At 43.8% G+C, this 18,075-nt stretch overlaps 1 long non-coding RNA gene and 1 pseudogene across 1 annotated transcript; one reads left to right on the top strand and one right to left on the bottom strand.

Moving 5' to 3' along the window:
• Positions 1-3,967: 3,967 nt before the first annotated feature.
• LOC140216580 (uncharacterized) lies at positions 3,968-8,617 on the bottom strand (annotated as a pseudogene).
• A 344-nt stretch (positions 8,618-8,961) lies between these two features.
• LOC140216461 (uncharacterized) lies at positions 8,962-17,309 on the top strand. The gene is made up of 2 exons (XR_011893143.1): positions 8,962-9,300; positions 16,955-17,309. It is a non-coding gene; the product is annotated as an uncharacterized lncRNA (long non-coding RNA).
• Positions 17,310-18,075: the final 766 nt, after the last annotated feature.

Raw genomic sequence — 18,075 nt, 5'->3', positions numbered from 1 at the left:
CCCGTAATGCGGCATTATTTTTTCATTCTTCCGGCCTGCTCACCAGCGTTTTTGTTGCGGTTGTCCTCAGTATGCTTAATATTCTGGGGCGGCTCCATCACTTCGCACGTCGCTAACTGTTGTTATTCAGTCGGAAGTGCAGTATTATTGATTCTGCTTTGCGCCCTTAAAAAATGTGTGGCAAGTATGCCCGTAGTATTGCAGGTGATGAGCGTTAACTAGTCAAAATGGAGCTTTTTTTTAAGTTTTAAGGCGAAAGCCTTTAGATCTTTATGTTTCAAGGTCGCGTTGTAAACGAAGTATCACGTGACCCAAGGAAGGCCAGAGGGGACCCAAACCATGTCCACCCCTGTATAAGAGAATGATTACCCAAGTTAGTTAATGAATCATTAGTGGTTGACATAAGGTGGATTAGGGAGGATTAAGGTTGATTAGAGTGTATTAAAGAAGATTAAGGTGGATTAGAGTGCATTACGAAGGATTAAGATGCATGAGTAAAGGTTAAGGTGCGTGGAGGAGGATTAAGTCAGATAATGGTGGATTAAGGTGAAGTGTTGATGAAAGGGTATTAAGGCCGATTGGGGTGGATTAGGGTGCATGAACAAGGATTGGGGAGGATTAAGGTGGATAAAGGAAGATTAAGGTCGTTTGAGGTGAATTGGGGTTGATAAAGGAGGATTAAGACCGATTTCGATGGACTAGGGTAGATTAATGTGGATTAGGGACCATGGAGCTGGATTAGGCTTGATAGAGGCGGATTAGGGTGTATTATGGTAAATTGGGACCATTAAGCAGGACTGAGTGGGAAGAAAGTGCGTGAATAAGGATTAAGGTGGATGAAGGGGGATTAAGGTGGATTATGATGGATAACGGTTGATGAAGAAGGATTAAGACCGCATAGGGTAGGCTAAGTTGCATTGGGGGCGATGTAGGTTGATTAAGGTGGATTGGGAGTATTAAGGTGGATGAAGGAGCATTAAGGTGGATTAGGGTGGACTAAGGTGAATTGGGGTTCATTGAGTATTAAGACCGCTTAGTCTACTACAATCCTCCTAATGCACATTCATCGACCTCAATCCTACTTCATTCACCTTAATCCACCGTAATCCATGAACGTCCTCCTTAATTCACCCTAATCCACCTTCATCGACCTTAATCTACTCTAACCCTCCTTAATGCACTTTAATCCTCCTTGATCAACCGTAATGCTTCCTCATTAACTTTGATACACCCTAGCCTCACCATAATCCTCTTTAATACACCTTAATTCCTCTTAATCCACCCTTATCCTTCTTTATGCACTTTAATCCACCATAATCCACTATGATCGTCCTCAATGCACATCAACGCACTTTAATCCACCCTAATTAACCTCATCGACTTTAATCCAACCTAGTCCTCCTTTATGCACCTTAATCCACCTTCATTCACCCTAATGCACCTTCATCGACTTTAATCCACCTTAACCATCCTTAATACACGCGAATTCATCTTAATCCAATCACTAATCAATCATTACTTTGCTAATCATTAATCATCTCTTACACGCGGCTGCATATGCTTTGGTTCGCTTCCCGCCTTCCTTCGGTTACGTGATATTTTATGTAGCTCACAACGGGACCTTGAAACAGAGGTCTAAGGCTTTCGCTTAATAAGCCACACACAAAGGGATGTGTCACAAGCAATACTAGATCAGACGCACGAAGTAAAGCGTCTGATCGCACGGCAGAAAAATTGTCTGGAGTATAGGACTCGCCTCAAAACTCCTTTTAAACCAGTATACCCCGCTCATGCGGCTTTAAGAAAAAACCAACCTCCTCATAAACGTTGCCTCCAGCATTATCGATGCTGTTATTAGCATTTCTCAAAATTTTTCAACCCCACTGGGGCGCGCAACTGGCCCAAAATAACACACCTCCATAGAATCCTGCGGCCCGTCCGCGGGAGCCGAGGAGGAATAGCGTGCCGTGCGCAGCCGGCGGGCGAGGAGAATCGAGGAGGAAAGCGCCGTGAGGAGGAGAGTGTCGCTACTTTCAAATTATCAAGGGGCTTTAGGTGGGTGCCGCGGCACCATCCGGTCCTCGTAACCCGCCTTGTTTCCACTACATCAGGCCCCGCACACTCTCAAGTTCAACAAATGGCCACAGAGGGCGAAAAATCAATCGAGGCGCATTTCAGCGTAAGCGCGAAGTGGAGCTACTGTAATATGGTCGCATACTTTAATTTGTGCTTTCTCTGCTAGGGGCGCTAAACATACCAAATTTCTTGCTTTACACAAACCATTAACATAAACAATCGAGGTGTCTAAGGATGTTTTTTTACCTCAGGCAAATAGGCAGCTGATATTTTTTTAAATTTGATTGTTGAAGCTGCTTTTTAGTCATAGCGTCAAGGTTTTTGTACTTGATTAACCACCGACAGCCGACAGCCTATTGGTATCGATGTGTTTCCTGGCCGTTGGCGTTCGAATACTACGGCGGTAAAACATTTTCGAAAAGCATGCTGGTTTCGTCTGCGAGTCGTTACATAGACTTGTTATAAAGAGGTCTACTCTTGGCAAAAAATAGTGCCTCATTTTGTTTAGGCGTTGATTATCATAATGAATGCGGCGGAGGTTGAGGGAGTACGCTTGAAGGTACGTTTTTATGCCGTTGATCTCCATAACACCGTAAGTACGCAAACCGATGTCACAGAACACCCGATGCATCATTGTGTGTTCTCCGTCATCGCTTGTTTGCTGTACGCCTACTAATCCTTCATTTCTTCTTCAAGTGTTGTATCCTCCTTTTGTCCTTGTTCTCTTGTGCTTCACTTACAGTATGTCGTTTTGTCAGCTGTAATGCGCATTTGCAAAACCAATACATGTTTGATAAGACGCAGTGGTTATCATAATTTCACTACACATGTATTAAACTGACACATATGGTTCAGATGCGGACTTGCACGACGTTGATGCGGAGATTAGGATAATTATGACACCCGAAAAGAAGAGGCAGCTGACGGCCGTAAGCTGTTGCGTTCTTTCCGCCAAACTACCCGGCCTGGTAGTGCTGTAAAGATGCTGTATAAAAGTGACACGCGGTGACAGGGAAATTATTATACTTAGCAGCCGACCGTACGTTTTGTAGCTTAGGTCTTCTTTCTTGTGCGTTTGTGCTACCCTTATTAATGAGCCATTTCTTGACTATGTTCTTGACTATGTAACCGCGTTTGTGTAGATGCGTAGACGTGTGCTTCTTGTTGTACTTGTAAAATGCAAATAAAATATTTTCAAGCTTACTCAATCTTTGGTGTCGTGTGCGTTTATTCCAGTCGAGGCCATCGTGCCACCTGGAAACCGCATTCTGTCAGTAGCCCTACATGAAATGCAACAGCTGGAGCGCGGTGGCACAACTCGATGTAACGGCGGCGTATTGAACGAAAAACCGCTCGGGATGCCCTTAAAAGTCAGTTCAGAGTGTGCCTTAACTCGATTTGACTCAGCGCTACATATATTCTGCTGCGCCTCGATCGTGCTCCCGCCACTTTTGTTGCTGTGTGGCAAACGTAGCGCCCACATAGGCGCTACGTTTGCCTCTTAATAGCCTCTTTTGTCTGTGTCTTTCTACACGTAACAATATTAATGCATAACCATTCAAGACCGCTGTACCCGATCATCTTTCGAAATGAGTCGAATTTCGCTGTTCTTTCTTTTTCTTTTTATTTGCTGTTGTTTCTGCCTGTTTCTTATTGTTGTCCTGATAGGTTTGAACGTTTTTGATTGTTTGTAAACAATGTACCCATCCCCTGGCTCATAATGCCCATTCGGTCCCGAGGGTATATGATAATAAGTAATTAAGTTAGCCTGTAAAATGGACTGCCGGTGTTCCGTGTACTATATAATTTTTTTAAAGCTGGTAAACACGTGCAGTTTTCTATCTATGTCTGATGTACTTGAACAAAAATAGGAAACAGAGCTTTTATTTAAGCGTAACAAAGATTTTATTGAAGTGGAAGAACAGTCAAATGGAGGCACAATACTGCACTAGATAAGATAAAACACACATACATGAAGATAGATCTAGTTGCAGTGACGCAGTTTAAGGAGCTTCTGCCGTTTTCTTTGCGCTTCCCTCTGTTTGTTGATGCTTTTTGCAAAAAAACGAAACCTCAAAAGAACATAGAACTTTACAACTGCGGTCTAAGTTGCTTTTTCGTGCTCTGGGCACCCTAGTTGTGGAAAGGCCAGTGTCTGCAGCTGACTTGAAAAATCAGCTAGACTCGCTACATGCAACTTGTTTTTACTAAAGAACACAGTAAATGCATCTTCCATGGCCTTCACAGCTGTTGACAAGGTCTGACTAGGATAGAGGCCTCCATTGTCAAGATGGGTTGTGAAATATGAAGCAGCGTCGGCACTAGCTTCTGCTTTACTTACGCAAAGGCAGCCTGCACACTGGGGACAAGAATTTTTGGCAATGATTTTTCGTGCAACATAACCTGCAGTATAGTATATCAAAGCGCAATTGCTCCTTTTTTCTGTGTAAGCTTCATGCTCACCGCTGGACGCAAGAGATTGAATGACATCCTCAGCTTCATTGACACTTCCGCGGTCAAGAAGGCCGTCTATCCTGTCCAGTAGGCTCCTACCTGTTGTTGCACACAACTCATTTGGATTCAGCAGTGCTCTGACCACGTCTGGTGGGCAGTTTCCTCCTCTGGGTAGTTTGGCTCGATTATAAAATGCCAGTAAGTTGACAGTCACGAGAAACTGCGAAACTGTTGGATGGTCGTTGCACCCTGATGATTGCCTAATTATTCCAAAAAGGTTTTCTAGCTTATCTTGGCTTAAGCGGGACGTTAAAAGATATTTGAAGCCCACGGTAGATGACAGGTAGGACAACAGGTTAAGGATACTTGTGATGGTAACCCTTAGTCCAGAAGCTGTGCTTTCTGTAAGAAAACCACCACCAGCCGGTTTTGCGTGCTGCTCCCACTCTCGAAAATATTCTAGAAACCCTTTCAAAAAGCGCATGTTTGGACTTCCAGGCTTCAGCGCCTTTCCGCTTGTCCGTGATGTCATGCCACGAATCAGGCGATTCATTTCTTTCACAAAATCTACAGGCGGCTGCACAGTCCCATACGAAGACTCAATGCGCTCCCTGTACACAAATAGCCCTTTGATGACCTGATCGCTGAAGAGCTGAAACGCGATGTCCACCTTCATTTCTTCGAAACAGTTCGGCTTAATGTGTGCATTTGTAATGCTCGGCATCACTTTCAGTGTAACACTTTCCCGATCTGCTTCGAAAGCTGCTTGAACAATACCACTGTGGACATGTCCAGTTGGTGTCAGGTACCCTTTTGCAACAAATCCATTTCTCACGTTCTTCATTAAGTGTGGAAAATCGGACACAAAGAACAGCTGCCTCTTCGAATCGACAGGGTGCTTGGTGCTGCTCCGAACGTGGCTTGCAGAACCTTGTAAAAAATAAATAAACATGTCAAAGAGAAGCAGTTATTACCTAATTTCAAAAAAAAAATTAATTGTGTGGTTTTACATGCCAAAACCACAATAAGATTATAAGGCACACTGTGGTGGGTGACTGGACTATGGATTAATTTTCACCACCTGGGGTGCTTTAACGTCCACCCAATGCGCAGTACATGGGCGTTTTTGCATTTCGCCCCAGTCGAAATGCGGCCGCTGCAGCAATGATTTGATTCCGCACCCTCGGGCTTTGCAGCGCGCTCTACAACAAAGCCACTGCTCCACCACGGTTGGCGATTAATTCATCACAAGTTAAAAAATCGTAAAGCGTGTGCTGCAGTACCAGCACAACGTTGCAAGAACAACTTAGCATATTGCACTCAAATAAGATATCTCACCGTGTATTCCAAACAGCCGCCACATGCTCCTATTCCAGCTGGCGCCGTCGCATGTTATGCAGTCCACAAAGAGACCAGCTTTTTCCGCAAGGACGGCTGTTTCCCAACGATTTTCGCCAGTGTCGCGGATTTCACATTGCCCTTGGAGGCAAAAAAGCAAAGAATTTGTGTCCAGCTTCCTGCATAAAGGTACAAGTATCTTCTGAGAGCATACGCCTTACATATTATACGGTTGCGAAGCAAAAAAGAAAAAAGAAATCAGCTAACCGGTAAATGGCTGAAACAGCACTACCATGCCATGGTCTGCCAGCACGTTCTTCTGGTCAGCAGGTGTATGATCCCCGAGGTCGACAAAGCCTTCAATGTGGCCTTAATTGTAAAAAAGAAGCACAGGAGGAACATCCAGTTTTACTTTGACATCTCAAGGAAGGTTGGAACATATCAGTCGTTAGTAAAACAATGTAAGCATGTCAGTTTCACATGAAAGGCGCGGAATTTATAGCGATGGCAAAGCATTAACCTACACGAAGTATTAAGGTTCGTAGTTTTATCAGTCGTATAGGTTACAGTAAAGATTCGCTAATTCAATTTACAAGTACGGTGTCGCGTGCGCACCGGTACTTCTTGACGAACAGCACTCGATGAACAGGAACTCTGGTGGAGAGCACATGCAGCGGGGAGGAAATGCCTCTCGCTTCACCGCCGTTCCAGAATTTGAGGTTACACGACCTCCAACTCAAGGCGAACAGAGAGCGTTTACGTAGCCACAAACCATCTCGGCTCGCCCTAATTAGGCTATGCACCCGTCTCAAAGGTGCTGTGCGCGAACAGCCATGCGCAGCCACGGCCGGGCTAGATGAGCCTGCTACCCCCTATAGCTCGCGCTTGAATGTCAGCTCCAACATAGAGCGCACGGGAAGACGGTGTGCATCAAACCATCATAATTTTTGGCGCACCGTTGCACGCACACCATACGGCGCTCGGGGTGTGAATGGATCTTAACGCACTTTAACTTTACACAGAACATTACGGCGGTGACGAAAATTTACCTGGAGTACGTGTTCATATAATTAATATCGCAATAAAAAGAAACACATTGCAGAACACCTTAGGCATATGGGCGTTCGATCGTAATACATTTCGTTTGAGGAAAATCATAGCGATTAGCAGAACACTCCATTTTCTTCATGTACGCAGGAGTTTCGAAGAATATGCAATGAAGCTTTACTCACCTGCTGATTTTACATTTAGGTGCTCTGAAAGCTTGATCTCATTGATGACGAGACCACCATGTCGACTGTAAACATCCATGGCCTTCGTCTTTTCAGTCAAGGCATTGAAAATATTGGCACTGAGGCCAAAGCCACCCTTGAAGCGTTGCAGATACCTTTGCAGACAAGTTCTCCCAGGCAGTACCATAATGGTTTCTCTGCGGAGATGTTCCTACAACTTCGGGCTTCGCATCTTCATAATCATGCATTCTACGATCCACTCATCATTGTATCGCATGCCTTTACGTGACTTCCGTCTTGCAGCGAGGAAGCAGTTCTTGACAGCGAGTTGCTGTTTGTGAGGAAGAGATTTAATTTTATTTTCAAATGCCTCTTCGCTAACAGCCCCATTTTGCTCTTTCATGTGTGCCACCTGTTCTTTTGCAGTTGCGAGTCGTCTCTTGGTTCTCGACAAATTTCGAGAAATGTTCTTACAGTGTTTCTTTTCGCCATGCTTCCCTGCGCTTGCCTTCTCCCTTTTCTTTCTCCTGCAGGCTTGGTTTTGATCTAGAACTCTTTGGTACTTACAGAAAACGCAGAACTCCCCTACAGACTTCGTAGATAAGAAGCATTTTCCGCAAAATACATGTCTCTGTAGGAAGTGTTCTTCTTTGAAGCAGGCTTTAGGCCGCATCCAACACAAAGAACTGTCAAGGAAACGTTCTTGATCAGGGATTCAGCCTCAACACGAGTTGTGAGGACTTGTTTCGATTTCTCTCTCCCTCTCAAGTAAACCGTGGCTACTAGACTGTCGCTCAGGCAAAGGCTTTTCGAACAATACCATTTTCTCAATGAAAAGGGTGGCGAAGTTATTTATTTCGGCTTCACAATAAGCGTAAGCTACTGATTCTGCTGGCAGAGATGGCACTTTCATCCACGCGACAGGAATAGAGAGGTCGCTGAACGGATGGCGACTTTCAGTAGTGTTTTGCAGGCACTGAGCTCCATCATTTTGCGCGCTTGCTGCTTCACAGCTACTGCGTGGGATGCACTTTTCAGGTACAGCAGCATTCTGGTGGACACCTTCGAGACTCTGTTTCCGCTCCCTCAATGGCTGAGCACAGCTCAGAGGCAGCTGACTCACCGCGCTTGCGCAGCTTTGATGGAAGCTTTAGATCTTGCTCGCACTCATTTCTTGTTTTTCTTTTTACTGGCACTTTAGGCACAAGGTGCTTAGCATACTCAGGAAATATCGTGGGTACGGCGTCGGGTTTCAGGCGCGGTTTATCGCGAGGAATCTCGTGGACGACGCCGTCCACGGTGACAGAGAATGCGCGCTCGATTAAACTGCTTTCGAAATGTTACTCGCAAAGCACAGCAGTTGGTGTTAGTCTTCTGTCCGTTCTTTTGATCATTCTTGCCCATTCTGCTAGCCGCTTCACATCAGATGGTGCAGTGAACAAGGATACACGCTCTGTGTTCGAGCGGTAACCGCTTTTACACAACGGCACAAAGCAGGTCTCTTTAGCTTCGGCATTTTTTCAGCGCCGCCATATAGTTCTTGTAATGACAGGCACACAAACATAGCAGCGACACACTCACTCTTTAATAACACCAAGAACAAACACGCAACACTGTAATAACACTGAGAACGCAAACACGGAAACCGACGCAACCGCTGCGAAACTGATGTGCGAAGCAGACGACATGCGTAGTCTGCATGGGATGGATGTTATGAGCGTCCCCTTATGCACCCGTATGGCAGCGACCTCTGCCGGCCACCGTGGGCATTCATTGCAGGCGGCGCCACGCTCTCCATTGAAAAGAGCGGGTGGACGGCACACTAACCAGTATATTCCAAGCACTATAGCCATGGTACAGCCGTTCTGTGGTAGAGCCTGTGGTACAGCCAAGGCAAGACTAGCCAGTCTAAACTTTCGCGCCATGTGTGTGCTGAACGTAAACGTGTGCCGGGTGTTTTGTTTTGACTCGTTCAATCTTAATGGTTCGTATTTCGGTGGTTTTCAGTCATGTCATTCATACGTTTCGTGCCCGTCATAGTGTTCCTCTGCTATATAGCTCAGTTACATTCTGAGTTCACTGGCATCGTGTAGAAAAGACGGACATAGTGACTTTGTGAACGGTTTGGCAGCTTGGAATGTGCCAGGACATTTGGCCAGGGTATGAACAGTGCGGACTTTGCTGTGGACGCTGCCTAAAGGTGAGCATGTGCCCAGTGGCGTAGCCAGAAATTTCGTTCGGGGGGGGGGGGGGGGTGGGGGGCGGGGCTCACGTCGCAGCTCGGCCTCCTCCTTATGGAATTGGTCGAGGGATCGAATACATGAATAACTGCATTGCCATTGCCAAAGATGCTGCAAACGAATGAACGCTGCGCACTGTCAAAACAGGTAAAATATGTATTTTTTTTTTGTAAAAGAATATACTCGTATATCCCAAAAATTGCGCCCGAAATAACTGATGTCAATGCTTCGATGTTTTTTTGTGTATTTAATAAGTGAAGAAAATATCACCCGAAGTTAGTATATCAGTTCGAAACCAGCAGAGCAGTCATGCTGCTGATATGAAAACTGTAAAGGCCATTAAATGAACAAGTTGAGGACAACTATTTTAATGAAACTTTGTCATTTGTTTACATTTTTGTACATATGCAATGGCCAGGGAAAAATCTCAATGACGCTGCCCTTTGTTCCAGTGTATTGCGCAGGAGCAGCTGTCACCGGTCGTGTATTGTGAGTAATTGCACCGAAATTATAGTCTCAACAGAGTTAATATATAGAAAGCAGAAGTTCTGCAACATATACGAGGTCGAGGCAAATGAAAGTGAGCCAATGCGAATATCTGACAAACAGTGTACTTTATTTAAAGGTAGCCTCCATGAGCATTTAGACATTTGTCCCATTGACTAACGAGTCACGTGATTCCCGTCACGTAAAAGTCCTTGGATTGCTGCTTCAAAAAGTCTGTAACTGACTTTCGTATCATCGTCCAACACGAATCAGGTTCCCTTGAGATGTTCTTCAATTGCCCCAAGATGTGGAAGTCCCAAGGTGACAGGTCTGGGCTGTATGGCGGATGTTGCAGTATTTCCTACTTGATCTTTGCCAATTTTGTGTTAACCACATTAGCGACATGGAGACAGGCATTGTCATGGAGCAAGATGACCCCATTCGTCACTTTTCCATGTCATTTGTTCTTGATTGCGACATGCAGCCAATCCAGCGTTTCACAATATTGGAAACGATTGACTCTCTCCAGGTTTAGCAAATTTGATCAGTAATGGCCCCTGATGATAGAAAAAAAACTCAACAACACCTTTCTGGCAGAAATGATGGCCTTTGCTTTCTTTGGGGGTGGTGAATTCGAATGTTTCCACTGTAAGCTTTGCCATCGTGTTTCAGGCTCATAGTAGTGGCACCATGATTTGTCCCTGGTCGCAATTGCAGACAAGAAGTCGTCACCCTCATTGTGATACCAGATCAGAGGAGTCAAGGCAGCACTGAACTCTCCGTCTTCTGGCGGTGGTTCAAAATGTTGCTCATCCATTGCGCACACAAGGCCTGATAACCGAGATGTTCATGCATTATAGTGTGAACCGAACCATGACTGATGTTCACATGCTCTGCCAGTTCATCGATGCTTATCCTCTGTTCTTGTCTAATAAGCTCATCAATCTTTGCAATTGTGTTGGGAGTGATTTCACAGTGGCTTTGGCCCAGTTTTGGATCGTCTTTGCAACTTTCATGTCCTTCTTTGGACCCTTTGCTCCAACCCTTCACAGTGGGGTTTCAAGATCACTTTCTGATTATGAGGCATGCCGTAGTGGAGGACTCTGGAAACTTCTACCACCTGGGGTTCTTTAACGTGCACTTAAACCTATGTACATGGGTGTTTTCGCATTTAGCCCCCATCGAAGTGCGGGCGCCGTGGCAAGGATTCAATCCCGTGACTTTGTGCTCAGCAGCCCAACACCATAGCCACTGAGCAACCATGGCAGGTATCGGGATAATCTGCTTCAAAATTCCGTTTAAGACTTTGCTTAAAACAGTACAGTATAGTGCTGGTGTTGGTTTATTCTGTTTTGTCATGAGTTCGAAGTGTGCTGCCATATTCCTTATTTCATTATTCTACCGAAATTCAGATTGGCCTGCTCCAAACTGCTCCAAAACCTAATTTTACTTGCTCCAAAAATTGCTCCCAAATGACTTTGGGCAGTGCCACCCCTCATACTAGCATAGAGAGCGACTGTGGACGAACAAAAACACTGCGTCAGAAGAGCTAGATCTCGTTCACCATCAAGGTATCCGCGTCGCCACTGGCGCTATTAGGTGAAGCCCTATTGAAAGCTTATACGCAGAATCAAATGAATGGTCACACCATCTGCAGAGAACTTACATCAACCTCACATATCTTTTCCAAATACACTCTAATCATGAACATCCATGTTTTAAAACCGTTAACGATATGACATGTGCAACAATTTTCCATAATTGTTCCTCTGTAAGACAGCCTTGCTCTCTGCGTGTGAGGTAGCTTAGCGATGAAATACATGTCCCACTCCTCGAACATCACTTAATGCATCCAACCTAGGTGTTACCTCCTTGGGAATGGCAGGTGGTAGGATGTGACATATCCTTTCTAGAAGTTACAAAGCATGCTCCAGAGCTCAAAATTCAAATGTATTTTCTAGAACTCCAACACAAGCACTCTTGCTCACAGTTCTACACAAGATGCTTCGAAGTCGCATGCCAGGGTGTCCTGTGCAGCCATCAGTCCATCCTTCTCAGAATCTGATGTACTACATGCGGAAACAACTATCTTTATGGCTGAGGCCTATGCAGTATTGTCAGCTGTGAAGCATATATGGAAATCGGAACTCCAAAAAGCAATTATATATACAGACTTCCTAAGCATTGTGAAGGCCTTGATGCCACTCTGTAAGCACAAAAATCCTGTACTTATTGAGCTCTATTCCATCCTATGTAAAGCGGATATATCTAACCAGCATGTCATTATACGCTGGGTGCCTGGCCATAGGGTCATGGAGGGTAATGTTCTGGCGGACCAGATGGCCGCGCCAATTACATAGCAGGCTATTCATCCTACTATTGCTGTCCCTGCCACAGATCTAAAGCCTTTCTTGTGAAAGAAACTGCAAAGCCACTGGCAACGCTTGTGGGGTGGGGAAACAAATAAGCTTTGCGTGATAATAATAATAATAATACTTTATTGATGACTTGAGAATAATACAATTCAAGAATTGGGCCTGCCAAAGCTGCAGTGGGCTTGAACGGCAGTGCCTGGCAGACAGCGACAGAGGCATCAGTAACACGTTATTAGTTTGTAGACAACAGTGAGAAAAAAAGAACACATACACATGACAGGCTTCCGATCACGCATTGATGTGTCTAAGAGCCTTTCTGAGACCATATTTCGTCTTCACATCTTGTATGCTTTGGGAAAGTAAATTAAACATTGCTGGGACATAATAGTTGTGGAGTCTTCGACCGTATCTCGTCTTGCAGCGGGGTGTAACATAAGTATTCTTTGGTCTCAGGCAATGAACAGGCACATAAGGAATTTTATACTGGCTTATCCAAAAATGCTTTAAGACAACAGTTTCTAGCAGCAAAGAAGTGAAATCGAGTAAAGACAAAGTGTCAAGCACATCAGATTTGGGGGAGACATCATAAGCAACATGCTTCAAAATACCACGAAGGACTGAATTGACCCGGTTTACCAAATGTTGAGCGCCATGACCATATGTAGATATCCAATACCGGATTACACTGTAGCATAAGGCATGTACTACAAGCTTTTGGATAGACAATGGCATGTAAAATTTAATATTGTACAAAACACAAGACACTGTACGAAGTTTCTGACAAATATGCGCGAAATGAGAGTTGCAGGATAGATCACTGTAAAAACACACCAAGGTATTTAATTGAACAAGCGTATTGCACAGGGTCACACGAACAGGGATTGCAACGTGATGTGTGCAGATATAATGGGGACGATAGGGTAACTTGCTTGACAGGGTTGTGGTAACAGATTAGTTGAGTTTTGGACGCATTGATATCGACTACATTATTCCGAAACCAGTCCATCACTTTTGTTGTTGCCATTTGTAAAGAAGAGATGGCGTCAGTGTAACTTCAAGCGTATGAAACAAGGACAGTGTCACCAGCATACTATAATTTGACATTCACGACATTAGATAAATCGTTGAAACATGAATTAAATAATAACGGACTTAAAATTGAACCTTGGAAGACGCCAGCTTTAATTTCGGTTAGGTTGCTGCGAAATTTTCCAATAGACACAAGTTGGTGCCTGTGAGATAAGTTTTTTAGAAGCCGCGAAAACGCACCCCGAAAGCCTAGAAAAGAAAGTTTGGTTAGTAGTATACTATGACAGACGCTGTCAACCGCTTTGCAGACATAGAGAAACAGTGCACAAGCAATCTGATTGTGTTCAAATGCAGAGTTTAGTGTATTGGAAAAATCTTCAAGCAGCTACTGCGTACCCCAATTTGGCACAAAGCCATACTGGCTAGGAGATAGAATGCCATGATTGTCTAAAAAGCTGCTCATTGTCTTGAGCAGATGTTTTTCCAATAGCTGCGCAATGCATGAAAGGATTGAAATAGGCCGGTAGTTATTGATATTGTTGCATGCGCCACTTTTAAAAAGAGGAATGACCAGCGCATTTTTCAGATTATCGGGAATGATACCAGTGGTAATAATATTGTTTAAAATAAGTAGTAGCACATCTTTTATTGCTTTGCAAGTTCTGCGCAGCTCTAATATTGAAGTACCATCAATTCCTGGAGACTCAATTGGTTTTATACTGGAAAGGATTGATTTCACATGTTCCGTAAACACGGGAAGGCAGATTCTGATATACTAGTTTGCAATGTGCAAATATCTGGATGAGGTCTCGCTACAGCAGATACTTTTGAAAGAAATGAGTTAGAATCATTAGCGGTGGCAGTACCATTTGAAGAAAAACGAGACATCATATCAACATGGTGATTAGCATTTACATCACCACCTCTAAGATTGTTAATTAGGGACCATGTTTTCCTGCTGTCACAACGAGCGTCCGTAAATTTTGCTCGTATGTTATTACATTTTGCTAGGCGTATCATAGCATTGACCTTATTTCGAAGCCCTTTGAACCGAAGCTGCAAAGCACTACAATTAGGACTTCTCTTTGTTCGAACCCAAAGCCAGTCGTTTGCTTTTATTGCCGTGAGTATTTCTGTCGACATCCATTTTCGGTCCAAGTTACAAAGCCACAGTTAGGTTTGTGGCCCTCCGCAACAAAATCACGCCGGACAGAAGTCATACTCTGTTGTCTCAGTAGAACACACATTTGGAACCCATAACTTTTAATTGCTAGAAAGGAACCTCCGACCTGTAGTAGATGTGGGGAGAGGCTGACTTTCCTCCACATTCTCCTGGAGTGTCTGGAAGCCGAATCGGGGAGACATTTTTCCCTAGCATATTGGCAGCACATCCCTCTTCATCTTGTAATGTTTCTCGGTTCTGAACCGTTTTTTGACAACAATACAGTCCTAGGTTTCCTGAAAGATGTCTTGCATGTTATTAGCCTAATAAATTCATGGTGCATCCTCTCTTCAGAAGATGCTGCTGTGATCGCAGTTTTGTATAGCACATGCCTCCAGGCCCTTGTTTCCAGGGCTCTGGTGAGGCAGTAGTGCTCTAGCCAATTTTTGTATCTGACATATCTTGTATATCTTGTCATTGTTTTGCAATGTGTTTTGATTCTCATAATACACGTCATTAGTCATAACCATAACCTAATTACATACACGTAGATTTTATGCACTTTACAGCGACTATGTTTAGGCCCCTTTTCAGCGACATCACATCAACTTCATAGACCTCATCATTCCATTGCAATGTCACTAACACTGGAATGGCGCTCTTTAACCACACGTGGCCCTTTCACCACTAAATAACACACATTCATCATTGATATCACATGAGCGGCACTGTAGGTAGCATTTGGGCCAATTCTTATCTTTTGAACTCGTGTTGCATAGAATGGATTATAGTGGTGGCATAGCTATGTGTGAGAGGCACACGCAAGTGGGGGGGTGTTTTTGGCTTGGAAGTTTGCTATACACATGTTGGCCATATTGCCACTCAGCCCACCTCACAAATGGAGCTGTGCAAGACTCGATGCTTTGTTGCAAACCCTGCTTCATTGCTATTGCCACTGCTGTTTCTGTTGCTTTGTTGTGTCCTCTTCTGTATACACTGCTTGCAGAGACAAAACATTATATGTCAAATGCTGTGGCACAAACAGCATAAAACTTCTGGGTTGCAGAGTCTGCTGCGCAGCACATGAAGATGGGATAATGTAAAACGTATCAAAGGTCTCACTACCAACAACAAATTGAGCGGGCATGCCAATGACAGTGCACCAACATTTTATATGATGCATCAATTTCCCATTAATATTGTCTGCACAGTACAGTCTCACTGTGCGAGTGAAACCGCAAATTGTGAGTCACTGAAATTTAGCAGATTATACGTACTTTTTGCTGGCACTTTTAGGCCTCTGCATTTAGTAGCTTACCTATGTGTGCATTATTACCACATTCATTCTTTTGGTCACACCTCTTTGATGTGCAATAATGATTACCCCTAGAGTGCTGCAAGGCTGCTTTCGCCATGTTTTCTTCCCACTTTTTCTCTATACCATTTATTTGTATTTGTTGGTACTGCTGTGCCGTGGTTGTCATGCTGTGAGCATGACGCCTATTTAAAGGTGAATTGCTTCAATAAATTTCATCAGTTGAGAATCTGCAATTTATGCGGTCGTCCGATGTTTCTCTTTCGCCCTGTGCAGTTTCTCCCACTGTCCGTCAAACATAAATTAGTACCAACTTGCTCTGTTTACTGTTCTCTTCAGCAGTTACCCTGCCAAGCAATAATTTTTTTTACCTAAGTTCTCTATGCAGACTGCGACAATGACCCTTCTTGAATGCCTGGCGATGCAAACCACACTGAAATGGTAATTGTACATGGTAGATGAGTGGAGCTGCTCAGAGCTCTTGTAAAATGAAAATTTACATGGACTTGTCATATTTATAAAGCATGAAAGCTGTGAAAAAATTTATCCTGACACTTGCCATGTAATTCAGGTGCACACCTGGGTGTCTACTTGGACAAGCTTCCAGTGCCTCTTGTGAGTTCTAGGACAGACTGTTGCGATGAACTCATTCTTCCTTGAATCCTTTGCTTAAAATGCTTAATGCAGTTGAATATTCGTTGTTCTCGCAATACTGCAACCACCGTAATCGCAACTTAATTCAGCAATTACTCTTAGACAATGAATTCTTTACCGGAGATTCTTGATGTGTTAATGGCCAAAGTGTACCATGGCGCATTCTCTGAAATGGCAATAATTTATGCAGGGTTCGTACAGGCTTCGAAAACAAAGATTAATAGGTTTTCATAAACTTTCGAAGCTGTAAAAATTTATTTTCATGGACATGTTCCAATGTTCTATCTGACACTATTTATAATGAAACAATCTTTTAAGTACACTGACAGCACTTGCTCCTTACCTTTAAAGTGTGCAAATCTTGCAATCACAGGCCTGTCTTTAGCACAATGAAAGGATCTGAGTCTGTGTGTTCATTTGATGTTGCATGGTTCAACAGCAGTGCTTAATTACGCAGAGCAGTGCTCAATCATCTTGCATTCAGACTGTACCCATGTATCTCCTTCAGCTTCATTCAGTTCAAAGAACACAAGGTTCTGACAATGTGAGGCACTGAGATTGAATTTCTAACATTTTTCCTGGCTTATTTTCAGGCAAAAATGGTAAGTCTGTTACAGCCTCCAAAAAAATCTTCCTCAGAGATGTGACAGGCGACAACTCAAGGTGAGCTCATTCAAATGCTTTATTTTGCTTGAGTGTGTGAGGCAGACCTGCATCACCTTCCATATAAATGCCCCAAGATGAAGACCGTCCGTCACCTGCACCATGAGGGTATTTGTCTCAACTGGCCATCAGACTGGCTCAACTTGGCAGGGAACACATTCCTGCAATGCCTGATTCTTTTTCATATTTTTTAAAAATATTATGTGAGAGAGGGGGCTTCACAATTACATGTAGCAAAATTTTGCAGGCTAAAGGGCCGCCAGACATTTAACAAGTTAGCTTGAGCATGCCATTTTGTTTGTGGTATAGGACCTTCAAATTTCATAGTGTAGTACAGTGCTTGGAATATAGTTATCATGTGGTGTCTAATCCACTGTGGTTGCTTAGTAGCTTTGGTGTTGCACTGCTACAGTGTACTAGAATACTTTCCAGTGGCACGACCGCGCCTCTCCACCTGACGCGCGCGGTGTCTCCTGCAGCGGTGGTGCTGCCATCAACCACTCTTGAAAGCTCGCCTCTGCAGCGTACGTGGCACACCAGAATGGAAGGCTTGTTTGGTTACATACCAACGCTGTTTCAACGTAATTCAACTGTTGGCTTGCCATTTATTTAAATTCTTTTTTCAGGCAACTTTATCAGCGTCGACCTTTATTGAACTGACCCTACCATTTCGGACTTTTCATCGTAAACAGAACTAGAAGCAGACGAAAGCCAGTCGATTATTTTTCGCGACCTCAGCATTTCGCTAACACGGGTAAGAATATTTCGAGAGTACAAAATTGCGCAAAGCAGAGGTTTTTTGTGGGACCAATTCTGCGATTTTCAAGAAGAATCATTTACAGTATTCGCCATTTGGGACAGATGCAAAAGAATTGGTCTATTTAATTTGCACGTTATTTCATACGCGCGAAAGCACGGTAATTTTTTAGTACTCGCGGTAAGCAAGATTTAAAACGCGATGCCAACAAGAAAAAGAAAGTGCGAAACTGCACCCAGTGCTTGACAAATTTTATTCCACATGCTTTTCATCTTATTCAGAATAACACAAGGA

The sequence above is a fragment of the Dermacentor andersoni genome, chromosome 3 (genome assembly GCF_023375885.2).
Source record: "Dermacentor andersoni chromosome 3, qqDerAnde1_hic_scaffold, whole genome shotgun sequence".
In the NCBI taxonomy this organism is placed as follows: Eukaryota; Metazoa; Arthropoda; class Arachnida; order Ixodida; family Ixodidae; genus Dermacentor; species Dermacentor andersoni.
This window is presented reverse-complemented; position numbering and strand designations above follow the sequence as displayed.